A 16,117-nucleotide genomic window follows, 5' to 3' on the forward strand; every position below is an offset into this window, starting at 1 on the left:
TGAAACACGATGTTTAGAAAGAAAAACAAGAATAATTTATTCTTTCCTCCCACACATATTACGACATTCAATTTATAGTATTTAATATCTGTTACTCGTAACACTCTAATAGTATTTCATCTAAATTGTATTTCTCAGTGTGGTAATTAAATGTCTATGTAAATTCGCCTGGCTTTGATTTTAAACGTAAGAGGTGAGATGGTGAACGGGGCATGCGCAGTGAACCTCTAACGAGCTGTTTTGTGTGAGCTGTGTCATCTTCAGGCCTGCTGGCCAGTCCTGGTTCTGTGAGGCTGCAGTAGCTTTAGCTGGTGTTTGCAACGTGTTGTGTTTGTTTTTTATCTTCTATTTGTGTAATGTCTTTAGTGTGCAGCAGGCCTCCCAAGATTAACAATTAAGTTATGTTTATTTTTGAGTTAAAAAAAGAACAAGTGGTCATTAATCATTGTAATAATATTTAGTTTGCTGAGGTGGTTTCTCTGTAAAAGGCCTTTATGCATATAACAGAAAACATAAAGTTAAAGATTGGTTTGGTTTGTCTTAAAGTTATATTTCTTATTAAATGTTTTTTATCTGAAAACAATTGTAGATTTTGATAATTTATATTTATCCAGAGCCACTTGTTTAAATGTAATTTTACTTGTATCAGTTCAAAAGAAATAAAGTAGCTTTTTCCTTTTATTTTTAAAGTTTCTGAAGTTTATTGTCATGGAGGATGCAGGAAAAAATAGCTTCACATTTTGAGTCACATTTCAGGCAGAGGTTTTAAAGTTATTTCTGGTTAAATTAATTAATTGAGTTGCTGTCTTTTTTATTGTTGTAGCATAACATGTAGGTTAAATGTGGGTCATTTTTTGTGCCCATAAAAACCACACTCTGAGATGAAATAAAGACTTATGTCAGTGAGCAAAACCATATATTTCTTACTTATATAAGTGTATTACAGTTTCACGCTATTGACATGTTAGAGCAGGGTCAAACTATAAACGGCATAATTATTAAGTTATGAATCAATCAGTTTTGAAGAGTCTAGAAACATAAGAAAATTTTTATGATTATTATGATTGATATTTATTCATATAACTTCTACTGTTGAAATGAAACTGATGCAAAATGAATAGGTACAAAGTAGAATTAATTAATTAATTTTCTGCTTCCTGCATTAGTCTCGTCTTTTAATAGTGGCTTATTTGGATACGAGCAACTTTTCTCATCCTGTTAAAATGCCCTCGTTAAGCAGAGCACGTGGCCCAGTCTGTGCTGAGATGGAGGTTAACTGGTCTTGGCAATACAGAAATAATACACAGACCTTGATGATGAAGGTGTTGACAAAGCGGTCAGCATGAGCTCCCGCCGCCACACTGATCAATATTCAGTTCTGGGTTTTGGGCCTGTGCTGACAGACGGCTCCCCTCCTGCACGGGCAACACGTTTGTTTACTTCCTCCTCGAGCTGCAGCCAGTGACAAAACCAGACTTCCCTCCTCATTATCCCTCTACACCTTTGACTTAACCTGGAGTGAGAACGTGCTCACGCTGTCAAGTGATAAACGTGTGACTGAGTACAATCTCTCGCGTTACACTCCATTACCCCGGCGTCGCCGTGAACACAAGCTGAACTGTTGTCGCACATGTCATGTAAACCGAAATCTGCAGCTCGGTGTTGTTTGATGGAGCTCAGCTGATGACGGGACCGTTTCTTGGTGCAAACGCCCCAAACCGAGACGTGGGTTTAGACCTCTGCATTGCACCACAGCGGTGCCCATGCAGATGTGCGCGCACCCTTGAGTCACAACAGCGAAACGCGATAGCCATCAGTTGATCCACTCCGAATCCATTAATACTCCCCAGTTGATCCTGGGCGAAGGGGACGTTCTCCAGTTCAGCCTCTGGTTTTGCCGCATCCCATGTCAGGCCACATCCGCCGCGCCCTCCTCACGTTTCCCCCTCACCTGTGTGTGTGCAGGACACGCCCCCAAGGACCTGCTCTGTTGGATGAGGGGAGCGGACGCCCGAGGTGCCTAACGGCCCTTTAGTTCATTAAAGTGGAAAAGGAGCATGCTTTTAATTTGTGATCTATTCATCTGGGAACTGAGCTGTTTTGGTGTGAAAAAACGATCTATGGCTGTGAGGATTAATGTCAAGTCAGATACTGGATTTCATCATTAGCACCACCAGAAATGTTGATTATCCATTTGTCGCGTATCAGCCGGAGGCTTTTATTTTGGGCGTGCGCTTAAATTCTCCGGGACGGCTGAATTTGTACTGCAATTATTAACTTTTTCACACAAGCGGAGAAGTGCATTTTGTTTCCGAGGTGATAACAGTCTTAGCTACATAGCTTAAGGGCGGATAGATGTGAGAGAATTGTAGATTCACTCTGCGCGTATCAGACCTGTTGGATTGCTGAGAGTCGGAACCTCGTGTGTGTGTGTGTGTGTGTGTGTGTGTGTGTGTGTGTGTGTGTGTGTGTGTGTGTGTGTGTGTGTGTGTGTGTGTGTGTGTGTGCGTGTGCGTGTGCGCGTCACAGCAGCCAACGTCTCGCTATGCTGTTGTTCGCGACCTGCTCTTACCTGTTGCACCAGTAATATCAGGCTGTAAGCAGTCAGAAAGCAGCTGGAGGACTTTTAGGAGCAGCAGCGAGGAGGTGAGGAAGGTGTGGCCCCGGCTGAGGAGCGACTGTGTGACTGGACGTCCCAGGCCCTGCATTTTTGTCCTAATACTAAGCCAGTGAGTAATGCGAAGGCAGTCAGCGGCAGATGGTTATAGGAAGCGCTGCTCATTCATCAGCAGCTTAAGGAGACGCTTCTTCTTAATCTTTTCATTTGTGACTCGATACATTACGTCTCGCGCCGTCCTATTATTGAATGATAAGTGTAACAGAGAGTCGCCCTGTGCAGGAGGAGATGAGAGCAGGGAAGCCTCTTTCAGCCGACACTGGAGCGTCTGCAGGAGGCTTTTTTATCAGTGTTGATATATTCCTAGTCGCTCACAGAGGTCAGTTTTTGTTGGTAGAAAATGAAACAAAAGCTTTTATTCCCACACACTCTGCTCTAAATCTATTGTAAAGCATAGTCTCTGCATGGGATTATTCACACCTGTTTAGCAGCACCTTTTGCTGAGGACGGGTTCGAATTGCTGGATCCTAATGGTTTTAGACTTAAATGTGCCGTTTGTTTGTTCAGATCAGGATTAAATGCGGCGTAATGTGCAGCCGGGGTCTCTTTAAGCGGCGGCCGTTCGAGGATGCAGCAGCTGCTTTTGTCCCCGTCTCGGGCGCTCGCACGTTTGTCGACACCCTCCTTCGAGGCGACACCGGAGAGACAGGAAGCGGCCGCGGCAAATCCCGGGCTGGAAGCCACGCGCTGGATGCAAAGTTTAGGGTTTCCGGTGCCACCCGAGGGCGCGGTCCATCCCCCCACCCCCCCACCCCCCCACCCGCGGAAGGATGGGCAGCTGAGGCGCACAGCAGGTGGCATTGCTCGCCACAACCGCGCAACCGTGCGGCCGCAGAGGGCTGACGGGTCCGTAACAGGTGAAATGAATGCGGCGTCAGCACCGGGCGGCCCAATCGGGGGGCGCCGCGATGCCCACGCGCGGGCCGATGCCACTGGGCGGTCGGGTGCGAGCAACTGGTGGAGACTCTTTAGGGCTTTAGGGCTTCAACATGAGAATGCAGTTGGCCTGAAGCTCTGCTCTCGTCTGTTGGACCCGTTCCGCTCAGACATTTCTCAGCTTCTTATTTTGCTTTTAAGGAGGGATGGGTTCAGAGGTGTGGCCGCGAGTGAGTGGGCCTCCACCTCAGGTCTGATTGATTGGTGTCCCACTAGCAAAGCCAGAGGATGATGCAGGATTAGTATCATGGACTCAGTAGCAACCAGGCCTAGTATTTGAAGTGGTAGTAATGTAATGTTTATTACACTGTTATTGCCCTGTAGGTGCAGTATAGGCTTCCTGTGTGTGTGTGTGTGTGTGTGTGTGTGTGTGTGTGTGTGTGTGTGTGTGTGTGTGTGTGTGTGTGTGTGTGTGTGTGTGTGTGTGTTCACAGGTTGGTTAGGTTCTCCTGGTTGCCGGGGGGAACCGAGTGATTAAATTAGTTACAGGAGCAGAGCTCATGTGATGAAGACCTTGTGTTTACGCGGCATTTTACGAAGCCAGGATGAAGAAGGAGGCCGTTTCTCCTCCTTCTCACTCCTGGGAGCGTGGCGGCGGCAGGGCGGCTCGCTCTCGGGGCCGAGCCGCGGTCGAAGTGGCGATTTTATGTGACAGTGAACACATGGTGTAGTAAGGTGCCTCCATAAAACCGCCTTCGTGCAGCCGTAACGTCAAGGAAAGGCTCAAGTGCTCATTTTCTCTCTCACCAGTGCAACAGGGGAAAAGTGCTGAGTGGGCAGTTCGCCCGTGTCACAGGCGCAGCCCTTGGGCGACCTCTCATAGTCGCGCGCCCACTCGGAGGCGTCGTCTCCATCCTTTTCCATATGTATGCAACGGAAGCCGGGACCCCCACTCGCGCAGCACAACAAGCCCTCCACAGTAAGGGCCACACGCGGCCGAGGCCTCCGACGCAGGCCGGAGCACAGGCCGGCCATTGTGTCGGCCAGCGTCGCCCCGCTTCCGATGGCGACGCAGGAGGAGAGAGCGGGAGAGGACGTGGGAGCCGGAGACACGCGACCTCCAGCGACTGGTGGAGGCTGGAGGCGCTCTGCAGCCGTCGATCAGACAGTTTGCGGCTGCAGGTGTGAGTCAGAAAGCAGCAGAAACGATGTCATCTCACTCAAACGCTTTATCTTGCGGGAACTTTTTTTTTTTTTATTATTAATCAGCTTCTATTTCCTCACTGGGTTGATTTATTGTAAATCTAACGTCTAGCAGTGTGTCGTGTGGCGTTAGCACTTCTAAATAAAATATCTGAGCTTGCAATTACCAGAGTGAACTGCTGCAGTAACACATAATTGATTTAAGTTGATGGACACACTTTAAACCATCTGAAGCAGATGTTTTCGGCTCAGATTACCCGCGGGCCGGTTGCCAGGTTTGTCTCCCTCGGACGGGGACGCTTCTGTCACGGTCGCGAACGGCAGCTACGCTCACGCCGAAGCACAGACGTCTCCCACTGTTTAGTGTGAGACAATGTTACTGGGGGGAAAAAGCAGCCGTTCAGTTTAAAGAGGCGTGATTCACAGCGAACGCCGTCCTCGGCTGGAATTCCTTTCCCCTTCGTCAGCGGCGGCTACGCTTTAGCTTTGAAAAAGCACAGAAAACATCTTTTTTTTGGTGATGGAAAACGCGATAATTAGTCTAATATAAATCTGGCTTTAAGTCTAAATTGCAACATTAAATATGTGAAGCGATTTAAAGCAAGTGCCTAATAAGTTACTGAGTTAGCTGAAGATGAAATCATAGATCTGTCTGTTATACAAGTACAAAGTGTATTAATACAACAAATTAATAACATTTTTTAAATAGATTAGAGCATCCAGATTGATTTCCCTGGCGTTATGCTAAGCTAATGATTAGATTCCTTGTTAGCTGAAGAACTACTGACATATTGAGATCGTGTAATGGGCCACGCACTCATAACCTCACCTTCGCCGCTGACACCTTTGTGGGGCTGCGGCGCGTTGGGTTCAGCGTTGGGCCATTGTGAAATGCCAGCCGCGCTCGGCCCTCGAGTGTGATTCGCTGAGGCCCGAGACGAGCGGGGTGGGTGAGTGGGTGTGTGGGGTGGGGGGGGGGGCATGGGCCATGCAGGTGCTGGAAATGGAGGACGTCTCCATCCCGGCACAGTGAGTCACGGTGTTAGAGGAGGACGGAGCGTGTACGTGAAGGGGGGGGGGGGCGTTACTGTAGTATCACAGCCGACGCCAGAGCACGCGAATGCTGCTGCTGCAAAGCTGCAGAGCAGAATGTAAAGGAATTGTTTGTAAATAGTGGTTGGCTCCTTGACCCGTGGGTGCGAGTTTTCCTTCGGGGAGTAGAATATTTTATTGTGAAGAGTTCAATCAGCGCGTACTCAAGGTTTCCTGTGGGCGCCGGATCCGCTGCAGCAGCTCGGCTCTACTGTACGCCAGCGAGGCCTCGGGACATTCCTCATAGTATTTTATTCATGAGTAAAACACACACACACACATGAAACTGACAAATATGTACATGCACGTTGCTAGGATACCGGCCCCTTGATTGATTGGCTGCGTGCACGCGTCGTTCGCACGCGAGCAGCGTTGTGACGCCGACCGATGAACCCCCCCCCCCTCCCCCCTCTGGCGTCAGGTGAAATGAAGCCGGCGCTGACACAAATTCAATTAAAGGCTGAATCGTGCGGCCAGAGCGGAGAGCATGATCCCTTCTTTAAAAAAATAAAAAAATAAAAAAATAAAATGTAGAGGCGAAAGCGCGGGCATCTTCAGCTCGGCGGGTTGGTAAATATTTGATGCTGGAGCAGCCATGCATGCGTTGGCCTCAGATCGTTGCAGAAGTTAATGGGGTCTTTGCCCATTAGGCGCCCGCTCCGTCCACGTTCACGCGCAGGTGTGGGCGCTTTCGGCGGAGCTGCACCTCCCGGTCGTCGTCCCTTCTCATGCACCTCCCTTCACTGTGTCTCGCGTGTGTCAGATTGCGTGCATTGTCTCAACCCCCCCCCCCCCCCCCCATGCATGTTGGGTGCCCTACGCTGAATGAGAGCTGCTCTATCGGATGCAACAGAGCCACGGTGTATTCTTAGTCCGCTTGTGGTTGGTGCTGTTGAAATTCTTAGACAGCAGCAGACGTGTGCGTCGCTGCTTCGCGTGTGTGCGTGTGCGTGTCGGTGGCGTGGCCCAGGAGGCGGCCGCTCCTTGCAGAGCCGGCAGCTAAGATGGTTTTGTTTCAAGTGGCGCGAGGAGCGGCTCCAGGCCGCCCGGTTTCCGGCCGCCCGACGTTGCGGGTGGATAAATTAGAGAGACGCAGGATGAGACGCTTTAAAAGGCCGGTTTGATGTCAGGAGGACAGCGCCGTGGACGCGGAGCCGCTGAAGATGATGCATCAATTATGTTGCAGTAAAAAAAAAAAAAAAGGGGGGGGGGTGATGGCGTGGCCACCTCAGGCCTTCGTCATCAAAGCTGACTCAAGGTTTTATTCTCACTCACACAGACAGGCCCAGCTTTTCATTCTCATAACGCCCCCCCCCCCAACCCCCCCCCCCCCCCCCCCCTTTTTTTTTAATTTTTACGGATGTGAACTTCTTCCCACAACGATCTGATCGCGGTTAAAGCTGCTGCTGCCGCTTTGTCTGTGACGCGCGCAGATCTGCCAGAGCTTCACACCGACTCTGCTTTCTCAGTTCAGCCCCCATTCCTCTAATGACCCCTTCATCGTTGACAGGCTGTTTGTTAAAGGGGGGCGCCCATGAAAGGCCTTAAACGCTCACACGTTTCCGTGCGGAGGAGCGTCGCGAGGCTGGAAGCAGTTGTCATATTAGTGGACGGCACCCTCCAAAAAACCTGTCCTGCAAACGAGAGCCCCCCCGTCCTGCTTAATCGCGGGCCTCAGGTGGCGCCGGCCTTAACAAAGGTTGCGAATCAGCTCTTTGACGTTTCCATGCAGATTTAGGGATTCTCCCAATGCTTTCGTGGGCAAACGGCTGCCTTCGCGTGTTGCTTTTTGTCAGAGACCCAAAGCTTCTCCACCACAAACAAACATTAGCGTTACAATCGCCTCCCAGTCACAGAGAACAGCACGCCGTCCCCTCTGGCCCATCCATAATCACCAATAACTGTCTCTCTCCTCCTCTGCCTCACTTTAAATGCAGCCCACACAACCGGCGTTACCGCCCGCTCCCCTCTAGTTTGGAGTTCAGGAGCCTAACTCGACATATCGACTCGCCGCCGTGGATATTTACTCATATATTGATCAGGGGCGACACCCTGCGAGAGTCAATACTGGCATTGGTGGCATATTACTGGCTGGACCCTAACGTCTGCTGGGCCCCCTGCCTTATTTCAAAGCCTAGGTCAGGATTTGGAGCCATTTTAGCCACAGGATTAAAGTCTGACAGGGATAATGCCACTTCAGCGACTTGTAAGTCACGTGACACCAGATGATCTCAGGTTTTGGGAGGAGCACTATAATGTAATTAATGTATTGGAAGCGCTTATCCACTTGACTCCACCTACTGTGGAACTGAGTGGCCGTCATCATTAAAAACGCCTCTTTTGCCGATGACGGTGAGGAAGTGATGACGAGCTGTTGTTTTCCCAGCCTCGCGCTTTGAAACGTGTCTTAACCCTCTGCAGGCTGTGAATGTAATCTGGTCTCGCTCCTGTTTGGCTGCTTATTGTATAATGTGGAGCTTACACCCCCCAACCTGCACAAGTGCGTTCCATATAAATAATTTCACTGCCTCGTTAATCTGATAATGTCTTATTGACTTTACCACAATTTATTTACTTTACTCACTGACAAAAAGTTTTGTTACTCTGCAATTCTTTTTTTTTATGTTTTGTTTATTCCTTTCTTCAATTACAGGCTTATTTAAAAAGCCCATGAGGTTGAAATTGAGCCTTGTATTATATATAAATGCACTAACAATTATGAATAAATAATTATTTTTGTTCTTTTGCACATTCCTGCTTAGGAATTAATAAACAATTCCTTGTAGGGCTACAACCTACAAAGATTTGTGTTTTCTGTTCATTTGTTAAATATCAATTTACAAAACAATATATGAGAGGGAAAGGAACCAAACAATTGATTTGCATGTAGGTATTTAATTGATTACAAAAAGTGTTAGTACTACATTTTCATCTAAATTGTTAATTGATGTAATATCTAATAAATACAATTATTTATTAATTTACCATTTCAATTATTATTGGATATTTCTTATGTAAAGGTGTTAAAATATAGTTTTTTTTTCATGATTCTTACTCAAATGCAAACAAAAAAATACAAACACAATCCATTGAAAATGCATTCAAAGGCAAAAGGTATTAATAATAAAATTATCATCATCATTAACATCAACAAAACAAATAATAACAATAACAAACAATAAATAATAGGTAGCAATGAAATACATGGGTTTTACATTTCAGAATCTTTTCAAAACATGTTTTTTCAAGCACATTCTTGCACGTAAACACGCAGCTTTAATTAAACTCCCTCTAACCCGCATGCACACGTCAGACAGTGTCTCCCATTTTGGCAGCCGTTGTCAAGCATGTGTGTGAGAACGGCGGCGCGTGCTTCAGCGCATCCCAGCTTTGCTCCGCCGCTGTTCGGGGGGCAGGGGCTGAGGGCTCTCGCCGGCCGCCGCTGTGACTGGCAGGGCCCTGCAGGAACCAGCCCCGCTCCCTCTTGCTCTCCCTCCGAGGATGAAGCTCCGCTCGCCTCCCGCTCGATTCGGAGGGCGTTCTCGCGCTCTGGCAGGAACTTCCCTGCAGACAGGGGGAGGGGAACGGGAAGAGGCAGTGCGCTCGTGTGTGTGTGTGTGTGTGTGTGTGTGTGAACAAGTGAAGCTCGCTCTCTAGGGGGAGCTGGAGAGAGGAGTGAGACGGGTAGAGACAGACAGACAGACAGACAGACAGACAGACAGACAGGAGAGCAGGCAGTTTGAAGGCTTGCGTAGCGTTGAGTGATGTGATGCAGTATTGATCCAGGTGAACCCTGCCGGGACCTACACCAATGGCAGACAGGCTCAGCCTTCCAGCTACAGTGTAACACCTTATGCTCGGCAGATTAAAGGATGAGACCTGAGCAACGTAAGGAGACCTAAGCTGCACAATTCAACACGGTGCAACACGAGGAGCAGCCAGCGTCGGACCCGCGCCGCAGCGCCGCAGTATGAGCTGGTCTCCACCTGTCAGTAGCTCTTAGCACTGAGGTTGGTGAGCGAACAGAAGATACATGGAGAGGGAGATAGAGACACCAGTTGGCTGTGTGTGTGTGTGTGTGTGTCTGTGTGCGTGTGTGTGCGCGCATGCATGTGTGTGTGTGTGTGTGTGTGTGTGTGTGTGCGCGTGTGTGTGTGTGTGCATATGTGTGTGTGTGCGTGTCTATGTGTGTGTGTGTGTGTGTGTGTGTGTGCGTGCGTGTGTGTGTGTGTGCGCGTGCGTGTGTGTGTGTGTGTGTGCATATGTGTGTGTGCGTGTGTGTGTGTGCGTGTGTGTGTGTGTGCGTGTGTGTCAGCTGGGTCCCTGGAGGCTCGCTGCGTGCCTCTCAGTGACAGTGCTGACTGCGTGCTCTGCGACGGCCACTCCGTCAGTGAAGCAGCAGGATGGAGCAGCGGCACAGCTTGATGTGTGCAGGACAGGACAGAGCAGCGAGGCACATGACTCTGCAAGTCCTCTCAAATTATCTTTGTGTTTACTGCCAATATTTGTTTAGACTCTGATGCTTGGGATTCTGTGGTTTTACTCCCCAAATTAAAATCAGAATGTGAATATTTACTGTGTCTTGGATGATTAGAACTTAGTTTTAAGTGAAAATAATGTTTCATCTCCTTCGTGGTATTTATTGAGTTTGAGCAGTTGGATAAAAAAATGTGTGTTTGAGGAATGTTGACAGTTTTAGTACTGTGTAGTTAGAGTGTTTAAAGCCTGCTCCTCCACTAAACATGTGCTAACTTTTTCTGTTGTTTGTTGTGACATTACAAATAATTTGGAAGTGTGGATAAAAAATCATCATCGATTTAGAGTTTTATACGTAGTACAATTTGGGATTTTTGTGAGTTCACCGTTTTTAAGTATTGTTTTGTTCTGCAAATGTCAGTGAAGTCATTTAAACCTTGATCAATTTTGAGCTGTTCATAACAAAAATGTACAAGTGTACATGTAAGCAAAACACACAACATTTTTTCCAACAATTAATAAACGACAAAGATCTCGGAGATTAAAACCGCAGCGTGTAAAGGACAGATTTTAATTGCTTCATGCGCTGCCAGGGCTTAATCCACACAATAACACCTCATGATTTCTTGGTTGCTAGGATAAGTTCCAACAATGATCAACAGTCGTAGTCATATATAAACATAATCTGATGTGGAGATAATGCAAACGCTGTGATTCGGGCTCAAGTGTGTGACGTGTGCGTGCTCAGTCTCATGAGATCACGTGATGCCGCAACAACAGGAACAGAACGTTTCCAAACACTCGCTTCTAGTGGGTGTGACAGGAGAATATTTGTTTTGTGTCAGCCGGACACGCTGTGGTGTTTTAGCTCTGACTGAAAATTAATTTGTGATGATTACACCTGAGAACTGAAAGGCATCTTACATGCGTGTATGCAAATAGCTGAACTAGTGTTAATAGCTTACTTTGGATTTTTAATGGTGGTGTTATCTGCCGATCTTAAACTATTGTATGCATTCAAAGTAGTGTTGCTTGGAATGTGTTTGTGTTAGTGTATAGTTAATAATGTCAGATATAGTCTGAATCTGATAAACATGCGCTGCCACATCTATTCTTTAATAATTTGTGTGTCACGTTTGTCACGCTGACTCACTCTTAACACCAAATATGACGCTACTTGAAGCTTCCCTCCATCACCCGCGCCATCAGTCAACTTTATGTGTAGTGGGTGAAGCGGCAACTTGCGGCGCCTCCTTTTCTAGTGTCTCTCGCTGAGCAGAGGAGTGCGTGTTGGCGGCAGACGTCAACAGGAAGGCTGTGGCTTCCATCGCAGCGGCGTGCGTCTACCTGTGTGCCGCTGAGCCCCGCGCCTCCCGGCGTGACGGCGGGCGGCGGCGAGGGAAGAGCGAGGCGGAGCATGCGTGTGTTTACGTCCTGACGACAGGCAGCAGGCTTTGAATTTCAATCCATTTCGTGCCAGTTCTTCCTATTTCTTCAGCTTGTTCATTGCTCCCAGTAACATTTTCCAATTTACGCTACTTGAGCTGAAAATGCTTCAGGGTCAGGCAGTGTTGGGACCTCTACTAATGCTGAGTAATATAAGAAACCAAAGCGGCTCTGGTACAGAAATTCCAAGGTCAAGGACGCGTTTTCTCACCGTTTCTCGGTTCCTTTAAGCGAACGCTCTTTGCAACACGCTGAATAAATCCTCGAGGGTGCAACAACACCGCGCGTTTATTTCTTACTGTGGCTGCCACCAAAAGCAACACGACCCAGACGCAGAAAGGGAAGCGATGCATGGGTTGCGTGTGGTGAGCCGTGCATGCGTGTGCCCTCACATCCTGCCCGAGGCCGCGAGGCCGGGCTCCACGGCGTGCGTGTCCTTCCTGAGGCGAGATGCCGCCGGTGGCGCCGCGTGCACGCGTCTGTCATACAGATGTGCTGCACAGATGAGCAGCCGGGTGGAGCTGTGCGTTGGGTCCATTCTGCTCAGATTAGTCGTGTAAGGACCACCACGTTCAGGTTCGGACGGGGTGCGGGCGTGAGCTGCAGCCGCTCCTCAGCCTCAGACCCACATACAAGGAGCAGCTCAGACCGTCTGCACCACTGGATTCGTAACGTGATCGTGTAATAGAGCGTAATCGCTCGCCTCCAGTGTGATTTATGACCACAGAGATTTTCATTTCCTATTTTATCTGCATTGTACGGCTGGGATGGAGACCCTCTCATCTTTCATATTGAAAGTCATCAATTATCTTTTGTGCAACGTGAAGCCTCTGCAATGATGTGGACTTCCCTTCCCCTCGCGTCCAGTTCGTCATCAAGCGTCCGATGGGAGCAAATCCTTTTCTTATAAAGATACAGAGCGATAGAGGGAGGATTCTGTGATATCCTCACATCCTATCGCACGGAAAGATCCCTTTTAAACTTTAAATGTGCCCGGGTTGGTGTCAGGTGCTTCTTGTTGGCAGACCGAGGGTCAAGGTCTCCAGCACAGGAGCGGGAGAGAGAGAGAGAGAGGGAGGGAGGGGGGGGCGAGCGAGGGAGAGAGAGGAATGACTAATAAAAGAAGAACGCTATCAATCAAGGCAACTTTACAAACGATTAGGTGTGAGCTTTCTAGTACAGAGGTGACTGTGTGCGGAGGCATTTGTGGGAGTGTTGTGAGACAACAAGCCTCGGACGAGCCCAGTGGACCGAGAGGCAACCTGGGACGTCTCTCCGCTTGTCCAGAGAGAGACCCCCCCGCTGGGCTCCGCCTCCAGCACAGACATCCACACACGGAGGCAAACGAGGCTTTTAAAGGCCTCATGACTTGAAATCCTGAAGCGGAGACGGAAATGTTTAATCGTTCACTCCTGCGAGTTCCTATGAGGGAAAAAAAAAAGAAATAAAGAACGATCTTGACCCGAGTCAAGGGAATCTAAAAGATGTCTGAAGATACTGTGAGATGCAGTTTTAATGACAGAAGCCACTTTGATTTTTCCAGCGGGTGTAAGTACGCAGAAATTATGAGAAATCAAATAAACCATTACGTCCTTTTCAGAGCGGCTGTGCAGGAGGTTTTAAATGCAGCATGTGCTGGAAACGTACCTTCCTTAGAATTTCTATTTTTAAGGTCATTTCGTTTGCAATTTATTGTATGGCGCAAACTAAAAAGCTTTAAAAACCTGGAAGGTTCTTCTTGACCTTTAAAAGCCAGAGAAAGCCAACGACAAATACTGAGAAAATAATCTTATTCACATGATAAAAGTTGCTCATTCATTTTTGGACGTGAAACACTTTTTACCTTTTCCATGTTATCAAGCTGATGTTGCTGCTTTTATTCAAATTAACTACGTAAGCTCTGAACTAAGGTCAACAGGTTGTTTGTTCTCATACTAATAAATGAAACATATTCGATACCTCCCAGTGTTTTGACTACATTTATGAGGCCTCGTTGTGGTTCGGGCTAATTTCACCTCGGCCATTCGGGGCGGAGCTTTTCCCCGAGTGAATAATTTAAAAAGGCTCTGCGTGCTTGTTTTGACAGACGTGTTCGTTTTTCAATCAGCTCGGCCTAAAGCAGCCTCTGCCTCTTAGACAGCGGCCTTCGAGCTGTGTGAAAACACGGGGCCCTCATCAAAGAAACCTGCAGATTTTTTTTTAGCTACAAATAATAAAAGAACACACACATTATTTAGCTTTTACTCATTGGCTGTATTAAATTGATGTTTTTACTACCACCTTTTCCTGATATTAGTCTTTTCTAACTCTGCCTATTCTGAGCAACGTTGGTCTTGTTTTTCTCTTGCGTTGGGCCCGTTTCCTAATGTGTAGCTGCTTATTTGGGCCTGTTGGACGCTGCCCTTTTCACCCCCCCCATCAGTGATGAGGCTGCTTCCCTATGGGAGCTCTTTCTCTACTCCTCACTAGTTTGCCTTGAGACGTAACAAGTGGGAGACGGAGAGTGGAAAACGGCTGGTCTGACATCAGCTGGGGGAGATTCAAGGACTCCGCACATTCTGCGAGCACATCGTTCTGATCTGTGGAACATGGAACAGTGTCTCTGGGTTCATTTACCGTGAGCCTGGGCTCAGAGAACTGAACTGACGCACGGCTTCCTCCTTTAGCGCAAAAGGTTCCACTGAGCGTTTCTGCAGCCAACGCTCATCCATCCATGCTACTAATACTAATGTTATGTACTAGAACTTCTGCTCTGATTCTGATGTTCATCCTTTGGACCCCTGCAGGCCTCCGGCAATGGGTGAATACCCTCTTTCTCACCCCGCTGCCCTCTCAGAGGTTTAAATTCCTGCAGCCGCTACGCATACATGTGCGTGTTAGTATGCACGCGTGTGCGCAGACACGGCTTCCCACTTCACGCAGGTGGGTGCAGTCAATATTAGCTTTTCGGACGAACGTGGCCGCCCTCGGATATTTAAAGGCCGAAATTGAGAGCCTTTCCTTTTCGTCTTGGCGGGCCGCTCCGAACCGGCGGCAGACGGCTTGGTCAGGCTCGACAAACATTAAGTAACCGTTGACTTCAGTGTGTGTCTGCACTAATGCGCTGTGGGAGGAGGGGGAGCCCAGAGGAGGCACCGGGTTCACAGTGCATGCGTGTCTGCAGCTTCGTATTGTACCTGACAGACAGACAGACAGACAGACAGACAGACAGACAGACAGCAGTGATCTTCCAGTCAGCCAGTGGCCACAGGCATGCTGAAAATGAGACCTTGACTGTTGGGAGGCAGTTGTCACTTTTTCTGAGCGACGTCCATTCAGGAAGCGTCGTCTGCACATTTCAGAGCGAGAGGCCTCTGAGTCTGAGCCCGAGGAGGAAGCCACGCGACGGTGCCGTGGCCTCCCGTTCGCCTCACCTGCCGCTGAAAGCCCGGCGGCGCTGTGAGTGCAGTTCCGTGGTAAAGTTGGCAAATCAATTAAGGCCACACAACAGAGAGCGGGGTCCTCGCGGTTCACGGGCCATTCAAGCAGACAAGTGTGGATGAAAAGGGCTTTTAGTTTCCATATGCTCCTGCTCAGGGTTGCCAGTTTGGGCTTTGTGGGGTTGGCCTTAAACGCCGTGCAGCCATTGGCTGCTCGCGGGTTGCGGGAGGCTGTTTACTACGCCGGTGAAGCCCATGTATTTTCATAGCACAGACTGATTTTTATCACTTTGTCCTTGTTTGGATAGCGGTTGCCAAGAGATTTCTTTCGCCGAGCCACTTGCCTTAAACCGCCGCCGGTGACAGAGAGCTCGCAGGCCACGGTGCAGCCGTACGCGGCGGGGATTGGAGAGAGAGAGAGAGAGAGACAGAGGGAGAGAGAGGGGCGTCCCAAACTGCTGCTTTTGAGAAAGATGCACAACCCAGGAGGAGAAATGTGTGTTAATGTGTGCGCATGTCCATTGTAAACAGTGACATGTGTGTTCCTGAACTCGGTTCCACCTGCCATTATTTGTTGTTGTCGTAGTTATTGTTGCTGAGATGCTCCTGTTTTCGGGGATACTCCAGCTGGAGCGCTTCCTCCCGCCTCTCTCTCTCTCTCTCTCTCCCATCGCTCGCCCTCGCCGCGGAGCCAGGACCTCTGGCGTTAATGTGGTTGTTAACGGCGTGCGGTCGCCGCGGCTTTGCCGTTTGAGCTGACACATTTAACACAGCGACCAAAAGCTCCCTCACATCCTGACACGTGTGTTCCTTCACAGGGGAGCAGGTGCTGGTTTCTTGTGGTCAAAGAGACTCTATTGGTTTGTTCATTTTACTACTTTATGCTATATATTATTTTATTTTGTGTCACCTCCACATTAGAAAGTGA

General features: G+C 48.5%; 1 protein-coding gene across 3 annotated transcripts in view; it reads left to right on the forward strand.

The window, feature by feature from the left end:
* Positions 1–16,117, forward strand: part of igf2bp2a (insulin-like growth factor 2 mRNA binding protein 2a) — a 34,108-nt gene that overhangs the window by 3,433 nt on the left and 14,558 nt on the right. The window lies entirely within an intron of this gene.

Source organism: Betta splendens, chromosome 21 (assembly GCF_900634795.4).
Source record: "Betta splendens chromosome 21, fBetSpl5.4, whole genome shotgun sequence".
NCBI classification, from domain to species: Eukaryota; Metazoa; Chordata; class Actinopteri; order Anabantiformes; family Osphronemidae; genus Betta; species Betta splendens.